A 27,849-nucleotide genomic window follows, 5' to 3' on the forward strand; every position below is an offset into this window, starting at 1 on the left:
CTTTTATCAGATGTATCATTTACAAATATCATCTCCCATTATGTGGGTTGCTTTTCAGTTTTGTTACCTTTGCTGTGCAGAGTCTTTTTATCTTGAAGTCCCAATAATTCATTTTTGATTTTGTTTTCCCTTGCTTCAGGAGACATACCTAATAAGAAGTTGCTATGGCTGTTGTCAAAGAGGTTGCTGCCTGTGTTCTCCAGGATTTTGATGGATTCCTGTCTCACATTTAGAGCTTTTATCCATTTTGAATTTATTTTTGTGTATGGTGTAAGAGAGTGGTCCAGTTTCATTCTTCTGCATGTTGCAGTCCAGTTTTCCCAACACTGTCTTTTTTCCTTGGATATTCTTTCCAGCTTTTTTGAAGATTAGTTGACTATATAGTTGTGGGTCCATTTCTGGATTCTCTAATCTGTTCCATTGATCTAAGTTTCTGTTTTTGTGCCAGTAACATGCTGTCTTGATCATTATAGCATTGTAATATAACTTAAAGTCTGGAATCGTGATACCTCCAGGTTTGTTTTTATTTTTCAAAATTGCTTTGACTCTTTGGGATATTTTTTTTCTCCATACAAATTTTAGAATTGTTTAGCTAGCTCTGTGAAAAATTCTGATGGCATTTTGATAGGGATTGCATTAAATGCGTCCACTGCTTTGGGTAGTAGAGACATTTTAACAATATTTGTTCTGATCCATGAGCTTTTATCTCTGATTAGGTTTATTCCTAGACATCTTATGGTTTTTGGTGCAATTGTAAATGGAATCAATTCCTTGATTTCTCTTTTTTTGCGGCTTCATTATTGGTGTATAGAAAAGCAACAAATTTCTGAATATTGATTTTGTATCCTGTGACTTTACTGAATCTGTGTATTGGTTCTACAATTTTTTGGTGGAGTTTTCAGGTTTTCTACATAGAGATTCATGTCATCTGCAAATAGTGAAAGTTTGGGGAGAAAAGTATCATGGGTGCTGCAGAGAGGAGGGAGCCTTGGTGAGAGGAGAGAGAGAGAGAGAGAGAGAGAGAGAGAGAGAGAGAGAAAACAGGGAATTGCATAAGGAAAACACTTCCCCAAGGATATTGACTGGGAAAATGAGAGAGGCTCATTTTTGTGAGTTTTTATAACCAACAGAGCTCAAAGACTGGAATTTTAGAGGTCTGTGGAATAGCAGTTGGGAGCCCCGAGGGTGCTCTAGTGCTCCTATGGAGAAGGAGGGTAGATAGCCTGGGAACAGATGGCACAATCTGAGGATCTCCTGAGACACACTGGGAGAGATGGCTCCCCCTTCTTGGAATGCATATGAGAGAGGTGGCATTGCCTCTCTGGGGACAAAATAGCTGACTTGTGCCATTACTCTCCCCCACCCCTCCCCACAGGTGCAGAGACACAGGTGCAGGCTAATCTGGAAACCAGCTCTTTGCTGCACTTTATTCCAAAATCTACCCCTTAACTCTTTGGTGTGATAGCATTTCTGGGACAAACCTGCATCAATTACAGCCTGCCAATACCCTCCCCCAGAGGAAACAATGCAGGTCTACACCATGCCATGTCCCTAAAGTTTAGAGTTTAAAAACTCTGCTTGCCTGGGGTAGAACATAGATACATTGTGCTGTGGGGTGGACAGATGGCCTGGACAGGTGCTGTGAGGTGAAGTCAGAGATCTGAGGGATGCCTGGGACACATGATGGCAGATTGTTCACTCTTCTGGGAAGGCTTTCTGGATAGTGGCAGGCAGAAACTCCCCTCTCTGGGACAAGGAGAGGGCTAGTGCCATTTCTGTCCCCACACCACTCATTGTAAACTTACTTCAGTAAGCAGAACAGTACCAAGAGTGGTGGCCTAATAAACTGCTTACAACAAGCCCTACCAGCTGTGCTTTGCAGGTGCTGCTTTTCTCCAGCAAGTGTGCCTGAGAGCCAGAGCAGCAAATCCATACCCCAGGAGACTATCACCACCCCCCCACCCCATGCACTACATCTACTAACCATAGAGTTCTATAAATCTTCAGCTTTAGTGGAAATAGCATCAAGTCTCTTTTAATGAGCAGGCTAGAGCACACCTAGTTAAAACTCACTACACTCTGGACAAGGTACAAACTGTCCCTGGTACAGGTAAGGAGAAACTCTACAGAGGACTGACCTGAGGGAAAGAGCAACCAAAATACAGCAGTAGAGTGCACACAGCATATGCTAGAGACATTTCCTGAAGCACCAGGCCCAGGACAGTAAGTGACCTCTTTATAAAGCCATTACTCTCAGAACCAGGAGACATAACCGTCTTTCCTAACACAACAGAAGAAGACAGAACTAGACAAAATGCCAAGGTGGAGGAATTCATACCAAAAGAGAGAACAAGAAAAGGTCATGGCTAGAGATCTAATTGAAACAGATATAACAGAATTTAAAGCCACAATCATAAGGAAACTCACTGGGTCTGAGAAAATCATATAAGACACCAGGGAGTCCCTTACTACAGAGATAAAAGACCTAAAAACTAGTCAACTGAAATTTAAAAATCCTATAACTGAGATGCAAAACTGACTGTGTATAATGACCACGAGGATGAAAGCAGTAGAGGAATGAATAAGTGATATAGAAGATAAAAATGGAAAATAATGAAGCTGAAAAGAGAGGAAAAGAAAATATTGGATCATGAAAGTAGACTTAGGGAACTCAGCAACTCCATAAATTGCAATAACATTTGTATCATAGGAGTTCCCGAAAAAGAAGAGAGGGGAAAAGTGACAGAAGGTTTATTTGAGCAAATTATAGCTGAAAACATCCCTAATGTGGGGAAAGGAGCAGCCATTCAAATCCAGGAGTCACAGAGAACTCCCACGAAATCAATAAAAGCAGGACAACACCAAGACATACCCTACTTAAATTTGGAAAATATAGAGATAAGGAAAAAAATCCTAACAGCATTAAGGCAGAAGACGTCTCTAAGTTACAAGGGAAGACAAAGTTAACAGCAGATCTCTCCACAGAAACTTGGCAGGCCAAGAAAGTGGCATATTCAACTTGCTGAATGGGAAAAATTTGCAGCCAAGAATGCTCTATCCTGCAAGGCTGTCATTCAGAATAGAAGGTGAAGCAAAGACCTTCCCAGACAAACAAAAACTAAAGGACTTCATGACCATTAAAACAGCCCTGCAAGAAATATTAAAGGGGACTGTTTGAGTAGAAAAGACCAAAAAACGACAAAGACTAGGAAGGAACAGAGAAAATCCCCAGAAGCAACTACAAGTAATAAAATGGCACTAAATTCACATATGTCAATAATTACTCTGGCTGCAAATGGACTGAACGCTCCAAACAACACATGGTATCAGAATGGATAAAAAACCCAAGACCCATCTATATGTTGCCCATAAGAGACCCATTTTAAGACCTAAAGACACCTCCAGATTGAAAGTGAGGGGATGGTGTCATGCTGATGGACACCAAAAGAAACCTCAAGTAGCAATACTTACATCAGACAAAATAGCTTTCATTTTATTTATTTATTTATTTATTTATTTATTTATTTATTTATTTATTTATTTATTTATTTATATTTTTGAGCAAGTAAGAGAGCGCAAGTGTGAGCAGGTGACGAGGGGCAGAGGAGGAAGGAGAGAGAGAACCTTGGGCAGGCTCTACATCCAGTGCAAGCCCATCTGACAACCCTGAAATAAGAACTTAGCTGAAATCAAGGGTCAGATGCTTCACCTACTGTGGCGCCCAGGCACCCCAAAGTAGATTTTAGACTGAAGACTATAACAGCTGAAGAAAGGCAGTGCATCCTAATAAAGGGGGTCTATCCAACAAGATCTAACAGTTGTAAATATTTATGCCGCCAACTTGGGAGCACCCAAATATGTAAAACAATAACAAACATAAAGGAACTTATCGATAATAATACAACAGTTGTAGGGACCTTAACACCCCAGTTATAGGAACAGATAATCTAAGCAGAAAATCAACAAGGGAACAATGGCTTTGAATGACACACATAATCAATGGACTTCACAGATCTATCAGAACATATTATCCCAAAGCAGCAGGATACACATTCTTTTCAAGCTCACATAGGACATTCTCCTATGAATAGATCACATACTGGGTCACATACCAGCTCTCAACAAGTACAAAAAGATTGAGGTCATACCATGCATAGTTTCCAACCACAATCTTGTGAGACTTGAAGTCAACCACAAGAAAAAAATTGGAAAGACCACAAATATATGGAGGCTAAAGAACATACTACTAAGGAATGAAGGAGATCAACCAGGAAGTTAAAGAAGAAATTTTAAAATGCATGGAAACAAATGAAATTGAAAACACAACAGTCCCAGATCTTGGGGATGCAGCAAAAGCAGTTAGGAGGAAGAAGTATATAGCAATACAGGCCTCCCTTAAGAAGCAAGAAATATCCCAAATGCACAGCTTAACTTTACATCAAAAGAGCTAGAAAAAGAACAATAAATGAAGCCTAAAGCCAGCAGAAGAAGGAAAATGATAAAGATTAGAGTGGAGATAAAGGATATGGAAACAAACAAACCAAACCCCCAATAGAAAAGGTTAATTAAATCAGGAGCTGATTCTTTGACATAATGAATAAAATTGATAACCCCCCAGCCAGATTTATCATAAAGAAAAGAGAAAGGACCCAAATAATTAAAATCAGGAACGAAAGGGGAGCGATTACAACCAACACCACGAAAATGCAATTATAAAGGGAATATTATGAAAAGCGATAGCCAACAAATTGGGCAATCTCAAAGAAATGGATAAATTCCTAAAAGCATACAAACTACCAAACCCAAAAAAGAAAGAAATAGAAAACTTGAATAGACTGATAACTAACAAAGACATTGGATCAGTGATCAAAAATGTCCCAACAGATAGAAGTCCGGAGCCAGATGCCTTCCCAGGGGAATTCACCGAGACATTTAGAGGAGAGTTAATAATACCTATCCTTCTCAAACTATTCCAGAAAATAGAAAAGGAAGGAAAACTTCCAAACCCATTCTCTGAAACCAACATTACCTTGCTGCCCAAACCAGACAAAGACCTCACTAAAAAAGAGAATCACAGGCCAGTGTCCCTGCTGAACATGGATGCAACATTTTCAGCAAAATCCTAGCAGATCAAATTTAATAGTACATTGAAAGAATCCTTCACCACCATGACCAAGTGGGATTTATTCCCGGGTTGTAAGGGGGGTTCAATATTTGCAAATCAATCTACGTGACACACCACATTAATACGAGGAAGGCTAAGAACCACATGATCCTCTCAATAGATGCAGAAAAATGTATAGCGTGTTGGTAAAGATCCTCAACACCGTGGGGGGAGAAGGGACACACCTCTACACCATACGGGCCGTGGAGGAGGGACCCACGGCTGGTATCATCCTCAAGGGGGAAAACCTGAGCGCTTTCCATCTCCAGTCAGGAGCAAGACGGGGAAGTCCACTCTCACCATTGTTATTTCCTGGAAGTCCTAACCTCACTAATCAGACAACAACAACAACAACAACAAAAAAGGCAATTGGCGAACACTCATTCTTTTTTATGGCTGAATAATATTTCACTTTGTATATGTAAATATACATCTCAATCACATCTTCTTTGTCCGTTCATCAGTTATGGACACTGGCTGCTCCCATATCTTGGCTATTGTAAATAGTTCTGCTCTAAAATAAGGATGCATGTATCCCTTTGAATTCATGTTTTTTTTTTTTTTTTTTTTTTTTTTTTTATTCTTTGGGGTAAATACCCAGTAGTGTGGTTGCTGGATGATAGGATAGCTTTATTTTTAACATTTTGAGGAAGCTCCATACTGTTTCCCAGAGTAGCTGCCCCAGATTGCATTCCCACCAACAGCACAGGAGGGTTCCTTTTCCCTCCACATCCCCCACCAATACTTGTTGTTTTCATGTTGTTGATTTTTAGCCATTCTGACTAAAATGTGAGGTGTGTGTCTCATGGTGTCTCATGGTAGCTTTGATCTGTATTGCCCTGACGGGGAGTATGATGAACGTCTTTTCATATGTCTATTGGCCATCTGGATGTCTTCTTTGGAGAAATGTCTATTCCTATCTTCCCATTTTTTAATTGGATAATTTGGGGGAGGGTGCTGTTGAGTTTTAGAAATTCTTTACATATTTTGGGTACTTACCTTTTATGGAATATGTCACTTACACATATCTTCTCCCATTCCATGGGCTGCATCGCAGTTTTGTTGTTTTTCTCACTGTGCAGAACCTTTTTATTTTGATGTCATCCCAATAGTTTATTTTTGCTTTTGTTTCCCTTGCTGCAAGGAACCTGTTTAGAAAATCGGGCTATGGGCCACGCAGGGAAATTATTGTCTATGCTCTTTTCTAGAATTTTAATGGATTCAAGTCTCATATTTAAGTCCTTTTCCATTTTGAGTTTATTTTTGTGTCTGGTGTAAGAACATGGTCCAGTTTCATGCTTTTGCATGTAGCTCTCCGGTGTTCCCAACACCATTTGTTGAAGATACTTTTTTCCTATTTCATATTCTTGCTTTTTTGTCCAAGATTAATTGGCTGTATAATCACAGGTTCATTTCTTGGCTCTCCATTCTGTTCTATTGATCAAAATATCTGTTTTTGTGCCAGTACCATACAGTTTTGATCACTACATCTTTGTACTATATCTTGAAATCTGGGATTGTGATAGATCCAGTTTGGTTCTCTTTTTTTTTTTCCATTTTGTTCTTTTTCAAGATTGTTTTGACTATGGGGATCTTTTGTGGTTGCATATCAATTTTAGGATTATTTCTCTAGTTCTTTGAAAAATGCTATTGATATTTCAATAAAGATTGCAGTAAATCTCTAGATTGTTTTGGATACTATGGACATTTTAACAATATTTTTTCTTCCAACCCAGGAGTGTAGAATGTTTTTCAATTTCTTCGTATCATCTTCAATTTCTTTCATTAGTGCTTTGTAGAGCAAAGGTCTTTTACTTCCTTGGTTAAGTTTATTCCTGGGTATTTTATCATTTGGGGTATAATTGTAAGTGGGGTTGTTTTCTTAATTTCATTTTCTGCAACTTCATTATTAGTGTATAGAAATGTAACATATTACTGTATATTGATTTTGTATCCTGCAACTTTATGGAATTCATTTATCCGTTCTAGGAGTATTTTGGTGGAATCTTTTGGGTTTCTTAAATATAGTATGTCATCTGCAAATAGTGAAAGTTTTTCTTCTTCCTCATCAATTTAAATGTCTTTGATTTCCTTTTGTTGTCTGATTGCTGTGGCCAGGACTTCCAGTACTGTGATAAATAAAAGTGGTGAGAGAGGTCATCCTTGTCTTATGAGAAAGGTTCTCAGTTTTTCACTATCAAGTATGATGACAGCTATGGATTTTTCATATATGGCTTTATGATGCTGACATGTTTTCCATCTAAACCTACTTTGTTTGGAGTTTATATCATGAATGGCTGTTGTACTTCATCACAAGATTTTTCTGCATCTATTGAAATGATGATATGGTTTTTGGCCTTACTCTTGTTGACAGTCATGTTGTTTGATTTGCGAATATTGAACTATCATTGCATTCCAGAAATAAATCCCACTTGAATGTCTTTTTAATGCAGTGTTGACTCAGTTTGCTTGTATTTTGTTGAGGATTTTTGCATCTATGTCTATCAGAGATATTGGCCTCTAGTTTCTCCCTCTCCCTCTCTGTCTCTGTCTCTCTTTAGTGTCTTTATCTGGTTTTGGTATCAGGGTAATGATGGCCTCATAGAATGACCTTGGAAGCTTTCTTTCCTCTTCTATTTTTTGGAATAGTTTGAGAAGAACAAGTATTCTTAAACCTTTGCTAGAATTCCCCTGTGAAGCCATCTGGTCCTGGACTTTTGTTGTTGGGAATTTTTTGATTCCTGATTTAATTTCATTGCTGATAATCAGTCTGCTCAATTTTTTTATTTTTTCTGATTCAGTTTTGGGATGTTCTATGATTCTAAGGATTTATACATTTCTTCTAGGTTGTCTGATTTGTTGGCATATGGTTTTTCATAATATTCTTATAATCCTATGTATTTCTGTGGTGTTCATTGTTATTTTTCCTCTTTCATTTCTGATTTTGTTTGAGTTCTCTCTCTCTCTCTTTGATTCTGGTTAAAGGTTTATTGATTTTGCTGATCTCTCAAAGAACCATTTCCCAGTTTCACTGATTTGTTCTATAGGTTTTCTTTAGTTTCTATTTTGTTACTTTCTGCTCTAATATTTATTATTTCTTTCCTTCTATGAGTTTTGGGTATGTTTGTTGTTCTTTTTCTAGTTCCTAGAACTAGGTATAAGTTTAGGTTGTTTTATTTGAGTTTTTTCTTGCTTCTTAAGAGCTATATTACTAAAAACTCCCCTCTTAGAACAGCCTTTACTACATCCCAAAGACTTTGAACGGTTATGTTTTCATTTTCATTTGTCTGCATGTATATTTTGATTTCCTCTTTAATTTTTTGGTTGGCCCATTCATTATTTAGTAGCATGTTATTTCACCTCCACATATTTGTATTCTTTCCAGATTTTTTCTTGTGGTTGATTCCTTGTTTCATAACATTGTGTTTGGAAAAGACACATGGTATGACTTCAATCTTTTAAAATTTGTTTAGACCTGTTTTGTGGGCTAATACGTGTTTTTTTTTTTCTGAAAAATACTTTATGTACCCTTGAAAGCAATGTGAATTATGCTGTTTTAGGGTGGAATATTCTGAGTATATCTATCTGGTCCAATGTGTCAGTCTAAGCCACTGTTTGTTGATTTTCTGATTGGATTATCTATCCATTGCTGTAACTGGGGTGTTGGTCTCCTATATTGTATTACTATTAATTACTTTCTTTGTTATTAGCTGCTTTATGTATTTGGGTTCTTTCATGTTCTGTTCACAATTTTTAAAAATTGTTATAATTTCTTGTTAGATTGCTTCTTTTATAACTATGTACCATTTTTCTTTATCTTTTATTATAGTTTATTTTAAAGTCATTTTGTCAGATATAAGTATTGCAACCTCAGCTTTCTTTTCACTTCTATTTGTATGATAGATGCTTTTCTATCCCTTTACTTTCAATCTGCATTTTTTTTTGTTTTTGCTTCTGAAATAGTCACTTTTAGGCAGCACATAAATGGGTCTTTTCTGTTTTATCACCCTATGTTTTTCATTGGAGTGTTTAATTCATTGACACCCAATGAAATTATTGATAAGTTTGTACTTATTGTAATTTTGTTACTTATTTTATGATTGTTTTTGTAGTTCTTCTGTGTTCCTTTCTTCTCTTCTCTTACAGTTTGCTGGTTCAGATGATAGCTTTACAGTGTTCCCCTTGTATATAACTCTTCTTTTTTATTGTCACTTTAAAATTCTCTATTATTACTTTTTGCTATTTTAATTACAATGTGTCTTGGTGCGGCCCTTCTGTGGTTCATTTTGTTGGAGACTCTCTGTGCCTCTTGGATCTGGATTCCTATTCTCATCCCTGGATTCAGGAAAATTTCAGCTATTTATTTCTTCAAATACATCTTCTGCCCCCTTTCCCCTGTCTTTTCCTTCTGGGAACACTATAGGGTGAATATTAATACACTTGATTATGTTGTTGACTTCTCTAAGTCTATTTTCATCTTTTATTATTATTTTTCTCTCTCCTTTTCATAAGGGCAATTGCCTTGCTCTCCATTACTCTGTCCCCTAGGTTGCAGATCCATTCTTCTTCTTCCTCTTGTCTAGAATTTATTCTATCTAGTGTACTTTTGTTTTTAGTAAATGAATTCTTCATCTCTGATTGGTTCTTTTTTATGTTTTCTACCTCTTTGCTGAGGGTTTCAATGAGATCCTCCACTACTTTCTCAAGTCCAGTGAGTACCTTTATCATCATTACTTTAAATTCTCTATCAGGCATATTATCTCTGCTTCATTTAGCTCTCTTGTAATTTTGTTTTGTTCCTTCATTTGAGACATATTCCTCTGTCCCTACATTTTGTCTAACTCTTTGTGTCTGTTTCTATGTGTTAGGAAACTAAACCACATCTCCTACTCTTGAAAGTAATCGTCTTATGAGGAAGCAGTCCTTTAGTGCCTTGCAGTGCAAATTCCCCTATTCACCAGAATCTGGTGCTTCAGGGGTCTCTCTTATGTATGTCGTGTGTGCCCTTCTATTGTGGTCTCCGCTTTTGCCTTTAGTCATTTGCCATGGCTCTCTTTCCCTGTTGTGGGTAGGATATGGTTCTAGTGTTGTTACTGAGCTTATCTGTTGGCTGCCTTTGGCTTGAGTTAATTCAGACCAGTGACTTTCCAGACATACAGTAGCACTGAACTGCACCATGCTTTCCTTATGTTGTTTTCTGTATTCCCTGTGTTGCCATTGGTGGGTGGGCCTCAAATCAGACCTAATGTCTGTCCCCAGATGACCACTGGACCACAATAAGGCTGGGGATTTCTTCCCCCTGTCTCCTACCCTTTGGTAGGAATGGGCCTGCCCTCTGTTGGGTGGTTTGGATACTGTAGATTTGTGGCACTGCTTTGTTTAGACTCCCACTAAGGGTGTGTTGGAGGGTAGGTTCCTGAAGACTGGGGAATGGAGGTGTGGGACTGAGTAAGGTCCGTGCAGCCTACTGCAAGAAAGAATGTTCAGCTGCCTGGAAGAACTCCTGTCAAGGATGAAATAGAGGGAATAGATTCGCAGAAGAGTGCTAGGATGGGGCGCCCTGTTAACAAAGTAGGTAGAGAGTGTTCCTGCTGTGCTGGTACCCACTGTGTTGTTTACACAGTTGTCTGTGTATCTAGCCTGGGTGGCAGGGGAAGGAAATTGTGCCCACCAGCTCTTTTGTTCTTGGTAAAGTCTCTCAAAGATCTCTGTCCTTCTAGTATAGGCTCTGAAGTTAGTAAATAAATCTGTCTCCCATAAACCCCAGGCATTTTTGAAACTATAGCTACTATGCTGTATCTCAACAAGGCTGTTTGTTGTGTTGTCTTTTAAGGGTAAGGACTCAGTCTCATCACCCTCTGCCCTCCTAGAGCCAAGTCCACTGATTTTTAAGGTTCTAGGTATTTTAGGAATTTCCAAAGTTGTCCCCATCTGAATTTCAAAGCCACATGTTATGAGGATTCATCTTCCCCTTGTGGATCCCCCATGCCTGGGGTGCCTGGTGTGGGTCTACTCTTCCCCTCTTTCCATGCTCCAGCCTCCCTCCCTCTCACTGATAGTCCTGCAGGGCAGTTGGCTCCCAACCACATCTCTATATCTCTTTGATATGGCCACTTCTCTACATTTAGCTATAAAGAGTATGTCCTACCAGAGTTTGGTTCATTTTCTGGATTATTTACACTGATGGGGGGGTTTTCTAGGTGTATCTGTGGGATGAGGTGAGCCTGGGATCTTCCTACTCCACCATCTTCTCCACAAACTCTGATATTTAACTCTTTAAATACACATGTTCATACTCTGGAGGAAAAGCAAAAATTATTTTAAAGTTTATCATTTATTGCTTATGTTCTGTGAGAGGTTATTAATGAAAATTAGCATTTGCTCCCATTTCTTAATGTTTTATCATAAAATAGTATATAAAATAATCAGAGATGTATCTTTGTTTCAACTTTGTTTTTAAAGATGAGTACAAATGTACTTAATACTGGAAGAGAAAATGAACTGCATAACACAATGGACTCTAAGTTAAAGAAAAACTGTCCATCAGATTTCCTACTTCTACTTTCTCCCTAGAGAAGTCAGTACACTTGATATTAATCATATTCTGCAATAGTAAGTGGCTCATCATTGGTGGGAGCCACTGTTTCTGGTTAGCAGGTCTTGGGTATGGTCTCATTTTTAATTGGTCCCACAACGCTGCCAAAGTGCTTATGTGGCAAATTTTTGACCTTCCAATTTCAGACTATTCTGTCTTTCTCTTGCTTTACTTTGCCCTTGCAGAAACCTTAACCTTAACCGAAAAGAATAATGGTTAATTTTCTCTTACCTCTATGCCAAAGATGGCATTTGGTGGACAGATGAACTTTGCTTTGCTTTAGGCCTTGAGAAAAGTATATGCTATTTGTTTTCCTGCTTCTTTCCATTATTTTCCTCTCTCACCGATGAGTCTTCTCTGTACTTGCACTATCTTCCATCTGTGGTAAGGTTTGGGATTGGGGTAGAGACGATTTTGACTCTGAGAAGCATACATAAAAAGAGCCATCCAGAGAATCCAGGCTAGCTTATGGGAGGGAGCTCTACATTTGGTAGGAAACTCCAGGCAAAGATAAGTGTCATGATATTTGTCTTAAAACAAGTATGTAGAAAGTGATGGTTGATTGTGATGAAGATTTGGGTATATCTTGTCCTTAGTTTAAATAACAGAACAGATGTTTTTATTGTTATTTGCCTAAGTACCTATATGTGTATCTTAGTATTCGCATATTAGCTGTATGTGTGTACACAATGATAGAGGCATCAGTAGCACTCTCATCAAAAATGTATCTGTAAAATGTTTTTTATTTTTTTTATTTTATTTTTTTGTAAAATGTTTTTTAAATTTGCAAGATAGATGATATTGTGAAAAGAGGAAAACTGTGAAACATCCATCTAATTGGAATAGCAATGCACTGAGTATGTAGAAGATTTTGTTATATGGAAAGAGATTTAATAGAAGAAAGGTCATGGAATGAAAGATTAATTATCAATTCCTTTTAAGAAAGAAACTTTTAATTTAAAATATATTTAGGCTGAACTACTTTTGACAACTTTAATACTTGATGTTGACAAAAATTTAGAAAATAGTAATTCAAAAATTCAGCTTAATATTTGATTCATAAGCCATTTTATCTAATGTTTGCTCATCAGCTACTTCGTTTTCAGTGAACAGCTGTAGAGAGCTTATTAAAATTCAGAACCCAAGACTACTCCCACTATGCATGATATCATGGGTGGAAACAATATGAGATAATCCAAATGAGCCAGTTAATGTGAAGCAGCAAAAACCTGCTTAGAGGGTGTTTGAATTAAATGCCACTTAATTATTATAATCATATTCTAAATAATTTCACAGAATAAATCACTGTGAATTCAGTTATTTTTGGTCAATATAAGAAACAATCAAATTTATACTAAAAATAACAAACATTTGCTTAGAAACTTCAACATGATCAAAATTTCAGTCATAATTCCCTAATAGTCCATATTTTCATTTGTTTGAATTAAAAATCATTTATGTACTACATAAGCAGGATACCAAGCAATATACTTGAATATAATACATTGTATAAAATATTGTATTTGTTATTTTAAGTTGATAGTGGTAGTAGTATTTTGTAAAGCTTTATTTTCTTATAAATTTATATTTTGTAAGTCTAAAATACAATCACAAATCATAAAAAGCAACAGCTTTTTTAAAAAAAATGACCTTAGAAATACTTTGCAAATGAATTTGCTAAGCTATTGCAATGTGTTAGACATATCTAAGTATTACTGGCCTTAAAGTTCAGAAAATTTTGTTCAATGGGAAAATTCAAATTTTGTAAAATGTAAATGAACAAAGTCAGTATCCTGATTTTTTTTCAACTCACTCATATTTCTGATATTCATAAGATGGATTGTTAACTGAGACAAATAAGCATCCACTATAAATTAAATAAACCCAAAAAGTAAGAGCATAGCTCGAAAAATGGACTTAGAAAAGGAAGCAAAATATAATTTTTGGAATGTAGAATATAATCTGAGTTTGGGCAAATTATAAGAAATAGAAAATGATCTACCATTTTCTATTGGCATTTCTATTTACAGCAATATACATTGCTGCTATATTGCTATAAATAACACTGGGACAAAATTTTGATTGAAAACAATTTTCTAATTCCAGCCATTACCCTAATTCAAGAAGTGAATACTCGTATTTCGTATAATGATTTTAAAATTCACATTTTCTTTCCATTCTTCATTTTAAGGTCTCTATTTTTCTAAAGGTCTCCTTTTGCTCTCCTGTTGCTGCGGCCATTATCATGCAAATGGATCTGTGGAGGGGAGAACGTCCCAAATATATAATTATAATGGCCATACCTTAGGTGCTGCGCTTGAACTGAAAAATGAATTCTTAATAAATCAGAAGTGGAAGGTGAGGGATTCTAAAGCAGATGCTTTATAATCCATGGTAACCCCTTTCTTCTCCCTCCTTCCTTTCCTCCCTTCATTTCTTCCTCCTTCCTTTCTACTTTCCTTCCCTCTTTCCATTCTTCCCATCATTACTTGTCTTTCTCTTACATCCTTCCTGCCTCCTTTTTCCACTTCTAAGAATCCCTGTCAAATTGGCCCACTCAAATAACCAGGGGTAACTTATTTGTTTTAAGGTCAGCTTAATTCCCCTTTGCCATAAATGCAATGCATTTACAGGTCTAGAAATCTTGGGCGGGGGGTGTGCAGATAGCATTTCTGCCTTCCACAACGAACACTACATTATACTTATTTTCCATAACTACTTCTCCACCAATCCTTATGTGATATAGAGTTGAAAGAAGGTATTTTGCAAAAACAGAGAAGGTGGAATTTTTATACTCTATTTTAAAACGTTATAAATTGTATAAAATGTATTGATACAGATACTATTTCTTGGTTCCTAAAATAAATTATTTGTGAGATATAAACCCTCCACTGATGTGATAAGTATTTAGGAGAGCTGTATATCCCCACTAAGAATGACAGGACACCATATCTAATAGAAGCCAATTGTTGAATCTGAAGCCTCACTTGACTGAATTAACTTGTTCTTTTAATGGCAGAGGCATTATATACTTTGTTTGGTAGAGACACATATCCTAGTACTTAAGTCATAGTAAGCCCTTAGACATATGCCCAATAAATAACTTCTCTTTATTGGAGTTTTATATTAGAAAAGTACTTCTACAAAATTATTATATATTTTTTTATAATTCACATTATTGAGTCTCACATTATTGTTCTCGGGTTTCTATTAGGATGTTTGAAGGAAAGTTAGTCTATTCCCTTTTATATTCTTTTTTTTAATTATTTATTCATTCATGAGAGACACACAGAGAGAGGCAGAGACACAGGCAGAGGGAGAAGCAGGCTCCATGCAGGGAGCCCAACATGGGATTCGATCGGGGTCTCCAGGATCATACCCTGGGCCAAAGGCAGCGCTAAACTGCTGAGCCACCCAGGGATCTTTCCTTTTATATTCTTAATAGTCACAACAGAGTCATTTGTTTTTAGCTCCTCAGTATATTTAGATTGACTAGATTAACATCCAAATGATAGATTTTTATCTCATGATTTTTACTATCTTCTCCAGGGAAGATTTTTTTGTTGTCAGTTTACTGGGAACAGGTCAAAATAGTTTAAATTAAAGATTAATTGGGAGATACGAACCATTTTAAGAATACTTGTTCAAATAGAAAATGGAGACCACTCTGAATCAGAGCTATCTTAGCATCAGGAAAACAAAAGCTGTGCCTCTTATTCAACAGTGACTTCAGAAATACAGTTTCCATATACACGAGATAAGTGAATTCTAATTAGCCTTGTCTATCAGCCAACTGTTTCTGTAAACTTAAACTCATCAGATTACCTTGACAACTTCCTTGTGTTGCAATGTGTCTTCTTGAAATTATAAGTTGGATTAAGGTATGGGTTAAAATGAATTCTAGTTTTGCAAAAGATACTTACATATTAATATGAAATATTATTTCTGAGAGAAGTGGAGAAAGTTCTGAGTGAATCCAAAATTAAATTACCTTCTTGGTAGGCCAAGCTCAGTGATTATACAGCTACTAATTGCAACTCTGCAAAGAACCAAGGACCTGCCTTCCCTTTGCATTTTTTTACAGGTAGATAATAAGCTAAACTTATTATGAAGCAAATGTTATGCCTATTGTCTCATCCACTGATTTCAAACCTAAACTTAGCCCTTTCTTGGACTATGTTCCCTAAGACCGAATTACATACAAAAGTGACCAGTATATAATTTTGCAATATTTGTGACCTCTCATTTGTTAAAAATGCCCAGAATTCTTGAGTTTTTTTCCCATTTTTTTTCAGAATGAAAGCGTATTTTTCTCATTATAAAAGCAATATTAATACAGGAAACTAATTCAAATCCTATAAAAGAATTAACAAGAAGGTATCAAAAATATCACTAAAAAATCTATAAATCCTTTCAGAAATTTTCCATTATGTGCATAGAAATTATTTAAAAAACAAATTGTACATGATGTTTGTAGCCTATTATTTTTTTAAATTGTGAAGACCTTTCCAAGGATATAACTGTATTGTACGGTATCATATATTGTTTTAGGTCAAGTGTTGCATTTGGTGGCTATTGTAGCACTGCTTTATCCAGCCCTCAATTGATGGGTATTTAGATTGTTGCCAATAGTTTTAATTATGAAGGTGCTAAGAGATGCACACAATTGCCACAATTGCCCTGCTCTGTGCTTAGCACCTACTTCTAGTGCATGCAATAGTTAATCAAAAGATATTCCCTTATAAAATTTGTGTGTGTATTGAGCTTCTAAAGGTTTATCTATTTTATTACTCTTGCCAAAAAACCCCACCCTGTTTTGTTTGCTAAATTTTTCTATTACGTTTTCTTTTCTCATTTATGAATTTCAGTTTTAAAATTCATTACTTACCTTCTCCCAGTTTGTTCTGTCCTCTTTTTAGTCTCTCCCCTGGTTTCTCAAGATTAATTTCCATTGTTCACGGTTGTCTAGGAATCTTTTGCCTATCTCTTATTTCTAAGTTGTTTTTATCACTTTATTTTATTTTAAAATTTTTTTGGTAAACAACATATGTGTAGATTTTGCTTTTACCCATTCTAACAATTATCCTTTCTAATCAAGAAATTCAGCATGTTCACATTTAGTGTTATAAATGATATAATTGTTTTTATTACTTGCATTTTATTTTATGTTGGCTATTTATTTTACTTTGCTTTTGTTTTCTTTTTCCTTTTATTATTTTGCTGGCTTTATTATACTTGTGTTATTTCCCTTCTTTGCCTTGCTAATTATGTTCTACTACGCTTTCCAATATGGTGATGCTTATCTCTCTATTCCTAACAATCATAATTTAATATATCTTCTCTTCTTTATTATATTAATCAAAGCAAATGATAATCCAAGATAAAAGCTTTAGAAAACATTAACTTTCCCACTTCTGTGTTTTGCATCCTGTATTATTTAGAATGAGCTAGGTTATGTTATGTGGGGAGGATGGGGGAAGATCTCTGAATCTCTGTTGCTTTGCACATTAAAGTTTATTTCGCATTTATGCAAAGTCTATAGGAGCTTTAGCAGTTTTGAAGGGAAGCTCCCCCCAAGTGGGGTTCAGTGATCTAAGCCGTTTCCATCTTTTGGCTTGACCATCTCAACACACAGCCCCCTCAGTGGCGGTGGTACAGGAAGGTTAAGCTGAAGACTCAAGGAATATGCCTCATCCACACAAACATTTTATCATTCTGCATTAGTCACATAGTCCCACTCTACTGCAAGGAAGGCTGAAAAATATTATCTTCACTTATACCCAAAGGAAATGATGTGAACACTGAGTACTGCCTCTATGTCCTTTTCCACCCCTATGAATCTCTCATCTCTTGAAATAATTTAAAACTCTTAGTTTCAGACTGGTATCGTTTTCCACATATCTCATTCCCAAATAGTTGTATGACATTCTTGTAAACAAATAGGCATTAGAGGTTTCCCTATTGTTTTTAAGGAAGAAAAAATACTAGGTTTATTTATTGGAAATAAGGAGACATTAGGAAAAGCATTCAGTGGGGAGGACGTCACATTGATTGACAATCTTTCACCTGTAAAAGTAGGTGGTGGGTCGGGAATACAGAATTCAGCCAAATGGAACAGGAAGTCCAAGTACAGGTCCCACCACCAGTGGCTTTGGTTGCAGGTTCTTCCTCGTGACAATGATGTTTTGTTAAGAAAAGTTGCATGCAAAACGCTACAACAGAACGTTAAGTGTGGTAAATTGGTCTAACTAGCTCCATGTTGGGATACTTCCGATGAGAAACGTGGGTGAGCTTCAGACAAAGAATGAATTTATCAGAAAGTGCTTTTGGGTTGTAAATAAGAGGAATTATTTTAAGCCTGGGAACTCAAGAGTTTCTTGGTTACTGGAGAACTCTAGGATTTCACATAATACATTTCAAGTCAGTATAAATGACCAACTGCTAGTGGATTTAGAAGAGAAGACCGTGGAAAGAGTAGCAGGTTTTGTGACTTGGCTTCCTTTATTAACCACGTGGCTGCTGGCTACTTTGAATTTTCCCTCTTCTCCTTACTGTCGCCAAGGTGACTGAGCGCATCCCAATGTGAGAAGATAGTTGACAGGAGTCGGAATTTATTGTAGAAATATATGTCCCCTTCATTCACACACACACACTCACAGACGTAATCTCATGCACATACGTACACAGGTATAGAGGTTTGTGTTGACTTTTTTCTTTCCCATTTTTGAGATCCATGTTCTTACTCAATTTTACTGAGTTAAAAGGACGTATCAGCTATGCTCTGACAGTCTCTCTACAATTTGCATAGTGCTATCTTTCTTTCTTTTTGATAGGGGAATGGTGTCTTGAAAGGCAGATCATTTTCTCTCAGTAGACTGTAGGTGTTATTTGATCATCATCTTGTTTTCTGTACCTGCTATGAGAAATCTGATCATCGTTCCCTGATAACAAGTTTGTTCTTTCTGTAGGGAAGTTTATATGATTCTCTCCTTATATTTGTTATTCAAGAATTTCAGAAGCTTGTGTCTACATCTCTTTAAACAAATTAATCTTGCTTGAATCTCAATGGGCCCTTTCAGTCTGAAGAATCAGTCTTTTTTTTTCTTATCATAAAGATAAATGATCTTTTATTACTTGCTTATGTGTCACTTCTTCTGTACTATTTGCTCACTCTGGAACGTCCACATTTGGATATCTTCTGAAGCTATTCTCCAGGTTTTTGGTCTTTGCTTTTATTAGCTCTATTTTTCTTTATTTTGCGACGTGTTTGGCATTGCATTTGATGTTTTAATCCACCAACTCTCAATATTGATCAACTTCTTTTTTTTAGTTTAACTAAATTTTAAATTATAAAATTACTTTAAAAATCATCATAAACATGTTATTTTTTTATTTTAAATGTTGAAACCTCTTACAGCTATTTAAAAATGTCCATTTTATTTCCTTGTTCTAGGGATGCATCTTCTCTTTTCTTTTTCTGGTTCTTTGATGTCTTATGTTTATTTCTCTTTACCTGCTCATGAATTTTTGTGGCCTCACCTACCAAGCCAGGCCATTAGTGATTACTGGCTAGCCCAGCAATTTCTATTTTTGTGACTGGTGATGAACCACGGTTTACCAGTGATTCTTCCCCAGGTGTTCACAAGTAAATCATCAGAGACAGGTCTCTCGAGAGTCAGATGTGAGCCTGACAGGGAAACAAACCAGGGAAGGCCTTCTCAATATTATTGATGGAACTTTGTTCCCTCTTGAGCAACTTCAGTAAATTTATACCCAAGGATACCATTTATGATTATACGGGAGTCACACTGCAAAAGAATGACCAATGAGTTGATGAGTAGACGCCAAAAACTCCCTCATGATTCTCCAGGTAAGCAATTACTCAGAAGAGAGAAATGTCACTGGCTTTTCTCTATTTGCAGGAAAATCCCTCATGGAATAATAGTGGTCCCTGTTTAAAGTTTTATCCATGGTCCTAAAACTAGATAAACCCTCCTCTCTGCTTCAGGACCTTTGATCCCACCAGGATTAAAAAAGAACAACATATCTCTCAATGTCTTTGTCCCTCTCAGGTAATAGTGGATTTATTTAATTGCCCTCCAGGTTTCTGCTAGTGTGCGATTCAAGTGATGGTCTCCCTCCAGAGAGAAGGAGAAAAGGCAGCTAGGAGGAAGAAAAATTCAGACACATCTACTAGTGTCGTCATCTTGGTGGGATCTACACACTTTATTACCTCTAGATAAAACTTTATTAGATATAAAATCCTTTAGTGGTCATATGTTTTGCAAATATATTTATCACAATTAGTTACTCACATTTTATTCCTATGTGTTTATTTCTCCTTTGGGGGAGAGGGTTTGGCATGTATATGAACACATTTGAATATGTGTTTATTGCCATGCATAATTTCTAAATTTAAGATGTAATGGGGGACGGTTGGGTGGTACAGTCAGTTAAGCTTTGGACTCTTGTTTTTGGCTCAGACTGTGGTCTCGTGGGTCATGAGATCAAGCCCCATGTGGGGCTCTGTGCTCAGTAAAGAGTCTGGGTGAGACTTTCTCTCCCTCTCTCTCTGCCCCTGCTTTATGCTCATGTGCTTGTGCTCTCTCTCTCTCTCTCAAATAAATAAATATTTAAAATATAAAAAAATGAAATGTCCAATAGTTTACTTTATGACTTCTGAATTTGACAGCAAAAAAAAAAAAAACAACTGGTTTTGAACAAGTGTGGATACACACATATAGACCTACCTGGTTGGCTTTGGTGATTACATAGCATTTCACTATTTTATAATTTAACTGATACCATGTTTATTTAAATTTTGTTATTTCCACATTTTGTATTTTTCAATTCTGCTGTAACAAGACTTTTGTAAATAAATGTTTCCTCAAATATTGTAAATCAGTATTTATTAAGTATCTACCAGGTAATGTGTAGTGTTCAAGACTCCAGGGACCAGAGAGTGAAGTATTTCTTTATATAAATTCCTAAAAATAAATTTCTGGGTCAAACTGGACATTAAAATTTTCTAAAACATTACCAAAATTCTTCACAAGTTAGTATCTACCTGCATAGTTACCCAAAGTGTAAAATATTGCTGATTACTTTCAGTTTAGCTTATAGTGGATAGTATTCCTCTTTCCAAAGTTGCCAATTTAAAACATGAAAAATAACACATTATTGCTTTAATTTGATTTTTTTATTTGTGTGTGATTGAGCATCTTCTCATATGTTTAATTATTATAAATGTATGTTCTTAACTAAATTGCTCTTTTTAACTAGGGCATTCATCTTTTGCTTATTGATTTCTAAAAGTTTTTTATACATTAAAAATAGCAACTCTCTGTCATGTAAATTAAATATCATTTTTCTCTAAAAAGTAACTCAGAGCTCAGGGGCAGAAAAGAGTCAACAGTAACTGGATAAATGGCAAAGGGGTTTATACCACTTGCAGAACCATTGCCAGAACTGGGGAACATCACAGAGCTTGAGCTGCGTGAACGCCTCCCAGGTACCTACCACCAGATGGTACAACCCTGGACACTGCTGCTCTTGGATGACTTGATTTGCTAGATTAGAACGCAGCCACGGCATTGCTTAGTGCAGAACAGTGCTCTCCCAGGTACCCCAGGCCCTTCCACTCTACTTCTAACTTGGGAGCTGAATTCCATTCTTACCTAAGTCAGTTGCACAGTAAAACCCAAATCCCTCCCTGGCTGCACAGAGCAAGTAGGTAAATATAAAAGCAAGACATAAGAATCAGGTTGTAACGAACACCGTGATTATAATTTGCTGAATTTTATTTTTAATGTCATTAGCCACTCAGGAAATTTAAATATTTAAATCAACGTTTTCCTAGTAAGAAAACTTTTGTGCTTTTTCCAGAAAGTAAAAGCACATTTCAAGATATATGTTTTCCTTCAATATTATTTTTAAAGAGACTTTTTTAAATAGTTGAAAAATGTTTGTATTTTGCTAGGTTTGCAAAAAATGTTAGAAGGAATATAATAAACTCCTATGTACTATCTTGTTGCTCCATCAACTTACTAATATTTTCTCTGGAATGGATTAAAAATTGAATCTGTTTTATTGAGGTATAACTCCCATAATGTAAAATCCACCTGTTTTCAATATATAATGTATTTTTAGCAAATCTACAGGATTATGCAGCCATCAACACAGTCCAATTATAGAATACTTGCAGTAATTCCCTGTTCCTAGCCCAGGTCCAAGCAACCACTAATCTACTTTCTGCCTCTGGTTTTGCCTTTTATGGAATTTTACGTAAATCAACTACAATATGTGCTCTATTGAATCCAGCTTTTTTCACTTACCATGTTTTTGAAGTTTTTCTGTGTTTTAGTACCTGTCAATATTTTGTTCCTTTTATCCATTTACTAGTTGTTGGACATTGGATAGTTTCCAGTATTTGGCTATTATGTGAAAAATGCTGCTATGAACACTCATGTGCAAGGTTCATATGGACAAAGGCTTTCATTTGTCTTGAGTGGATACTAGGGGTAGAAATGCTGGATATAGAAGACAAAGAAACTGGCCCCCAAAGATGTCCATGTCCAATCCATGGGAACTGTGAATATGTTACCTTTCAGAACAAAAGGTATTTTGTAGATGTGATTAACTATTTCAATAAGGGATATTATCCTGGCTTTTTCAGGTGGGCTCAATGTGAGCACAAGGGTCCTTATCAGAGGGATACAGGATTCAAGAGTGTTAGGATCAGAAAGGAAATGTGATGATGGAAGCAGAGGTAAAAGAAAGATTTCAAAATGCTACACTGCATCCATTGATGATTACATGGTTCTTATCCTTTCCCTTATTGATGTTGCAAATATTGATTTGCAAATATTGCAAATATTGAACCCCTCTTGCAACCCAGAAATAAATCCCATTTGATTTTGGTGAATGATTCTTTCTAAATCTACTGTTGATTGTTCTAATTTCTATATCATTTATTTCTACTCCAATTTTTATTATTTCCTTCCTTCTTTTGGGTTTATGTTTTGTTTGTTCTTTTTCCAACTCCCTTAGGTGCAAGGTGAGGTTGCTAATTTGATATCTTTTTGCTTCCTGAGGTAGGCTGTACTCCTACCCTCTCGGAATCACTTTTGCTGCTCCCCAAAGGTTTTGAGCCATTATATTTTCATTTTCATTTATTTCTATGTACTTTTTATTTCCTCTTTTGTTTCCTGGTCGCCTCATTCATTGTTTAGTAGCATGTTATTTAACCTTCATGTATATGTGATCTTTCTAGAGTTTTTCTTGTAATTGACTTCTAGTTTCATAATGTTGTAGTCAGAAAAGCTTCATGGTATGACTCCCATCTTTCTGAATTTGTTGAGGCTTGTTTTGTGACCTACTATGTGATCTTTTCTGGAAAATCTTTTATGTACTCTTGAGAAAATGTGTATTCTGCTCTTTTAGGGTGGAGTGTATACTGAATAGGTCTTTTAAATCCATGTGGTCCACTGTGTCGTTCAGAGCCATTGTTTCCATCGAAATAGAAAATTATTTAGGTGATTTTCAGCCTTGATCAGTTGTAAACAGTGTTCAATAGAAAACAAATTGTTGTCCAAAACTTTTACAACATCACTTTTTAAATTTAGTCTCAGAATCTGTCAAATTTATAGGAAGGCATATTAAATTGATTATTATAAACATTTTGCATATTTAGTGACTTTTCATGATCAGTATCTCTTTTTCTCTGAATTCATATGTTGGTGGTGAATTTTAACATTTTAAAATTAAGGACATTCAGTATGAGACTACAATTTTCCCCGAATCATGTGTGTGAAATTTTTTCCTAGCTACCATATGAACTTTCCTAAGACTATTTGATCCTAGTTGTATTGTATTCAGTAAATCTTCTTTAGGCCTCATGGCACTATTTTCTAGTCACAGTAAAGATAAGTTGCTCTTTTGTTTGGGCTCTTTCATTTTGCATTTTTTCAAGACTTTCATAGGGGAAATTTGAAACTTTGGATATTTTGGAATAGCCACTTCTGAAATTTTGGTTGTGTTCTATTGATATTCTTTACTGTCCTCATTAAATGGCATTTTAGTGTGACTGATTTGACTAACATTGTTATCATTTGATATTGTTTTCTAAAATGTCACATATATAGAGGTTATAATCATTATTTTTGAAATCATTAGTAAAAATTACTAAAATAAGATAATATATCAAATGAAAACAATAACTACTAGTATTCATTATGTGCCTAATATTGCTAGGCACTGAACTATACATTTGGCATAATAATTCTCATTTAAATCCTACAATATATTTTGAAGTTGTTTCCATTATATTCATTGTTTTATTTTATCAACTGAGAAATTTAAAATCAGAGACCCTAAATATCCTATCTAATCTCCACGACATTCTATTAGTGAATTCAAATTCAGATTTTCCTTGATTCCAGAATCTAGTCATTATGTAATATAGCTGGTTAGAGAGAACTAGTGTTTTAGTCATGGAAGTACCATCAGGTATATTTCGACAATAAATTTAATAGATAGTTATGAACTAGATAGTAGCATATTATGAAATTTCATGATTTAGAGAATCAATAGTGGCTGAAAATATTCCTGCCTACCATTATTCATTTATCCATTCAACAAATAAATATATCTTGTGTCTCTTGCTCTGAAAGGAAGTAGTCTGAATGCTAAAAATGGAAAAAGGAATTATACTCAGAATGTGCTTATAGTCTGTTAGGGGAATTGCTATATAGCCTGATACAACTATACAAGTATAATACGGTTTATGGAAGAGAAGGACATGATTTCTTTGATTACCCAATGCCTTTTCTAATAAACAGTTTAAGTTCTACTCAAATTTTGCTACATCAGTTTCCCAAGATTGACTAACAGTTTTGCAGTGTCCCATCATAATTTGTATTTTTTACTCCCATTTCGTGTATGCTTTATCTACTTGATAATGTCTTCTATCTCCTCATCTCTCACATACATGCCAGTTTTTAAATCTTGAAAAGTAATTTTTTTTGCAAAAATGTTATCTATAATATGTATTTTTTGATAATTAGATTCTGCTTTTTAAATAATGGGTTATTATTGGTTCTTACACTTTCCTATATTCAGGCAAATATACATTTTTTTCGGTTCACTGATCTTAATCCATTTGCAAAAGCTGGAGGATTCATATTGCTGAGGTATGCCATCTGTGCAAGGAGAAAATGATCTTGTGGGCAAATCATAACAGCCATTAAAGATGAAGATTCTATTCCATTTCATTTTGTAGCTTGTGATGGGACCTTCTATGTTTATGTCACTATATTCTCCTTTAAATGACAATATTAACTATGCCAGCGTCATTTACTGCAAAGGCATTTCAGAAAGTCTCCTGTGCTAACTTTAGGTAACGAAAGTAACTGATTAGGTCAAGCTACAAGACATACATATTAAACACAAATTAATATGCCTCCAAGTTTTTTATCCCCCCCAAATATGAATATTGGATGCTAAAAATCTTGTATTTTTTATAGCCAAATTCAGCACCAGGAAAAAGGCACATGATAAAGCAACATATGAGAGACGAATGCCAATTACCACTCAAAGGACCAAACACAAATTTTCAGAAAGAATATAATATACAATCAGGAAACTAGAACAAAATTGTGTTTTCATTGTAGAGAAACAATTTAAATCTTGCTACATTTACACATGTTGATGGAAAAACATGTAGCTGAATGACTGTCAGTACAGATGGATCTGTCTATAAATGGATAAATTTTGGAAAGATTTTAATGATCCACTCTACATTCCTTTTAATGAGCTACATCAACGTGTTTACCTCAACAATGTAATGAATTCAGAGAATCTTGAACTTGAATCCTTATTTTTTGTCTCTTTTGCTTATGTGTAAAATTACATAATTTATATATCTTTGGAAAAGGATATATTTTACTACCAATTTTTTGTATGAGTATATGAAATAAGTAAAAACATGGTAAATACCATGCAGTAAGTGACTGAGTCTATTCATGGTCCTACTCATGACACTTCAGGTTATTAAATATCAAGACCACAAGAGTTGAAAGGATCACATATGCTATAGCCTTGGGCTTTCTAAATGCGTGTTAGATATTTATACTACTTTGAGATTTAAAATCTGCCATTGTATATAAATAATCGTCAAAGATTCTGTGTTACTGATTAGCAACATAAACTGCATAAAAATTGGGGGCTTATAAAGTTAGAATGCTCAGGTCAATTCATAAAAAATTCCAGATGGTTTGCATTTTTAACAGTCTAGATAGCTGATCCACAGTGATGTCTGAACCACTAAATTGTCATATTTACTAATATATTGCTTTTGACAGTGTAGTCCACCACAACTCTACTAGTGTGAACACAGTTCATTAGTGAAAACAACAAAGTTGGATGGGGAGAAATTTTAGAGTTACAAAACTCAGGGTATTTTCTGTGTCTTGCATACATGACTTTGGGTGTTTTAATGTCCAGGAGGGTTATAGAGCTTTATTGGGTATTTTATTTCCGCAGCAATATGTGAATGGGAGAAGGTTTTAACAATGCTAAGCTATTATTGCTTATAGATGTTAGCGACCGCTGCTATAAATAATGGTTGAAAATTCAAAAATGAATTATGAGCAATGAATTTAAAAAGATTTCTTGTCAGAAACTGAGTAAAAATTAAACTTATTTCCAGAATCTATGAGCATCGAATCAACCCCATTTGACCTGCATCTGTATCATAGATTCTATCAAATGTGTCTATTCTATCGAGTAATTCGTAGAAACGAATTATTTTATTCTCATCCAAGATAGAGGAAATGAGTAGGTTATTGTCAAACTTCTACTGTTGGATTCTTTTGATAGTGCTGCAGCCTGAAAACTATATCTCAAATTAAAATTCTATTATAGAGAGATAAATAAGCAAAAAAGACTAGACAGACAAAGTCTTCCAAGTTCTTAGTTGAGGTCTTCAGAAAGGGGATGATGACAGTGGTAGAAATAGATCCTTTCTGCCTTAATAAGACCATCTTTAATAATAGTAGATGTTATAGGTATTAATCCAAAGACTTTTAGATCAGACCCCAAACCTCAAGTTGTAACCAGCAGCTGATCAGCCTTAAATATGCGGTGCTGACTTATTTTACACTTTCCTCTGGTGCAGAGGCAGACATTATTTTTTCTATTTTCATCCATCGTGTGTGACTTCATTGCCCAAACCATCAGTTTTATCAGAGGCTTCATAGAGCACACTTTCTGCAAGTCAACAAACCATGAACTGAGCAGATCTATCAGATAAAAAATTATGCAACGTCTCAAACTGATGGTCTGGTTTAATTTGCCAAGCATCCTCATTGATCTCCTCTGACTATGAATCAATTTGTTGCCAAATGCTTGTGTGTGCTTCAGTTACACTACAAGTTAAAAAATTGATTTTTTTTTCCCAAAGAAATATGGTGTTCAACAAACCATCCTTGTTGACTTGAAGGGGCTCTTCCTGAGAAATTGGTAAGCTAATATAGATTTTGGAAATTTTTATATTTGAAATACAGGCAGTTTCTAGTTGTCATTAATGTTGAGAACTTGGAGTAGTACTGCAATGAAGAGTGTTTTTAACATGCTTAGTTAGAATAGACAGTAGAAGTGACACAGACGGCCAATGACACCCAACTATTTTATACAGCTGTCGGTATAAAAAGGACATATTCAAGTATCAGGCCTGCTTCTTTGTGAAAATATGAACATCCTTATTATTATCTATTCTGCAGTCTCGTAAGTTGAGGCTTTTATTAAATTTTGGAATTGATTTTATAACGATAAAGTTAAGTTCTCTACAGACTCCCAGGGCTTTTATACCTGTATTACATTTAGGTCTACCTTTAAATTTCTACAGTGTTTATAAAGTATTGGTCTGCTTTTTTATTGATGACTATAAACATATTCTATTTCTTCCCTGCAAATTTGAAAAAAAAATATTTAGTTTACCTCACTATCACTTTCTGCCTTGTATTACTTTCTGTGAACCCCACATGTGCGTATCTCGTCCCCTTATACCTTTTGTTTGTGATGAACAGGAATC

Source organism: Nyctereutes procyonoides, unplaced genomic scaffold, assembly GCF_905146905.1.
Source record: "Nyctereutes procyonoides isolate TBG_1078 unplaced genomic scaffold, NYPRO_anot_genome, whole genome shotgun sequence".
NCBI classification, from domain to species: Eukaryota; Metazoa; Chordata; class Mammalia; order Carnivora; family Canidae; genus Nyctereutes; species Nyctereutes procyonoides.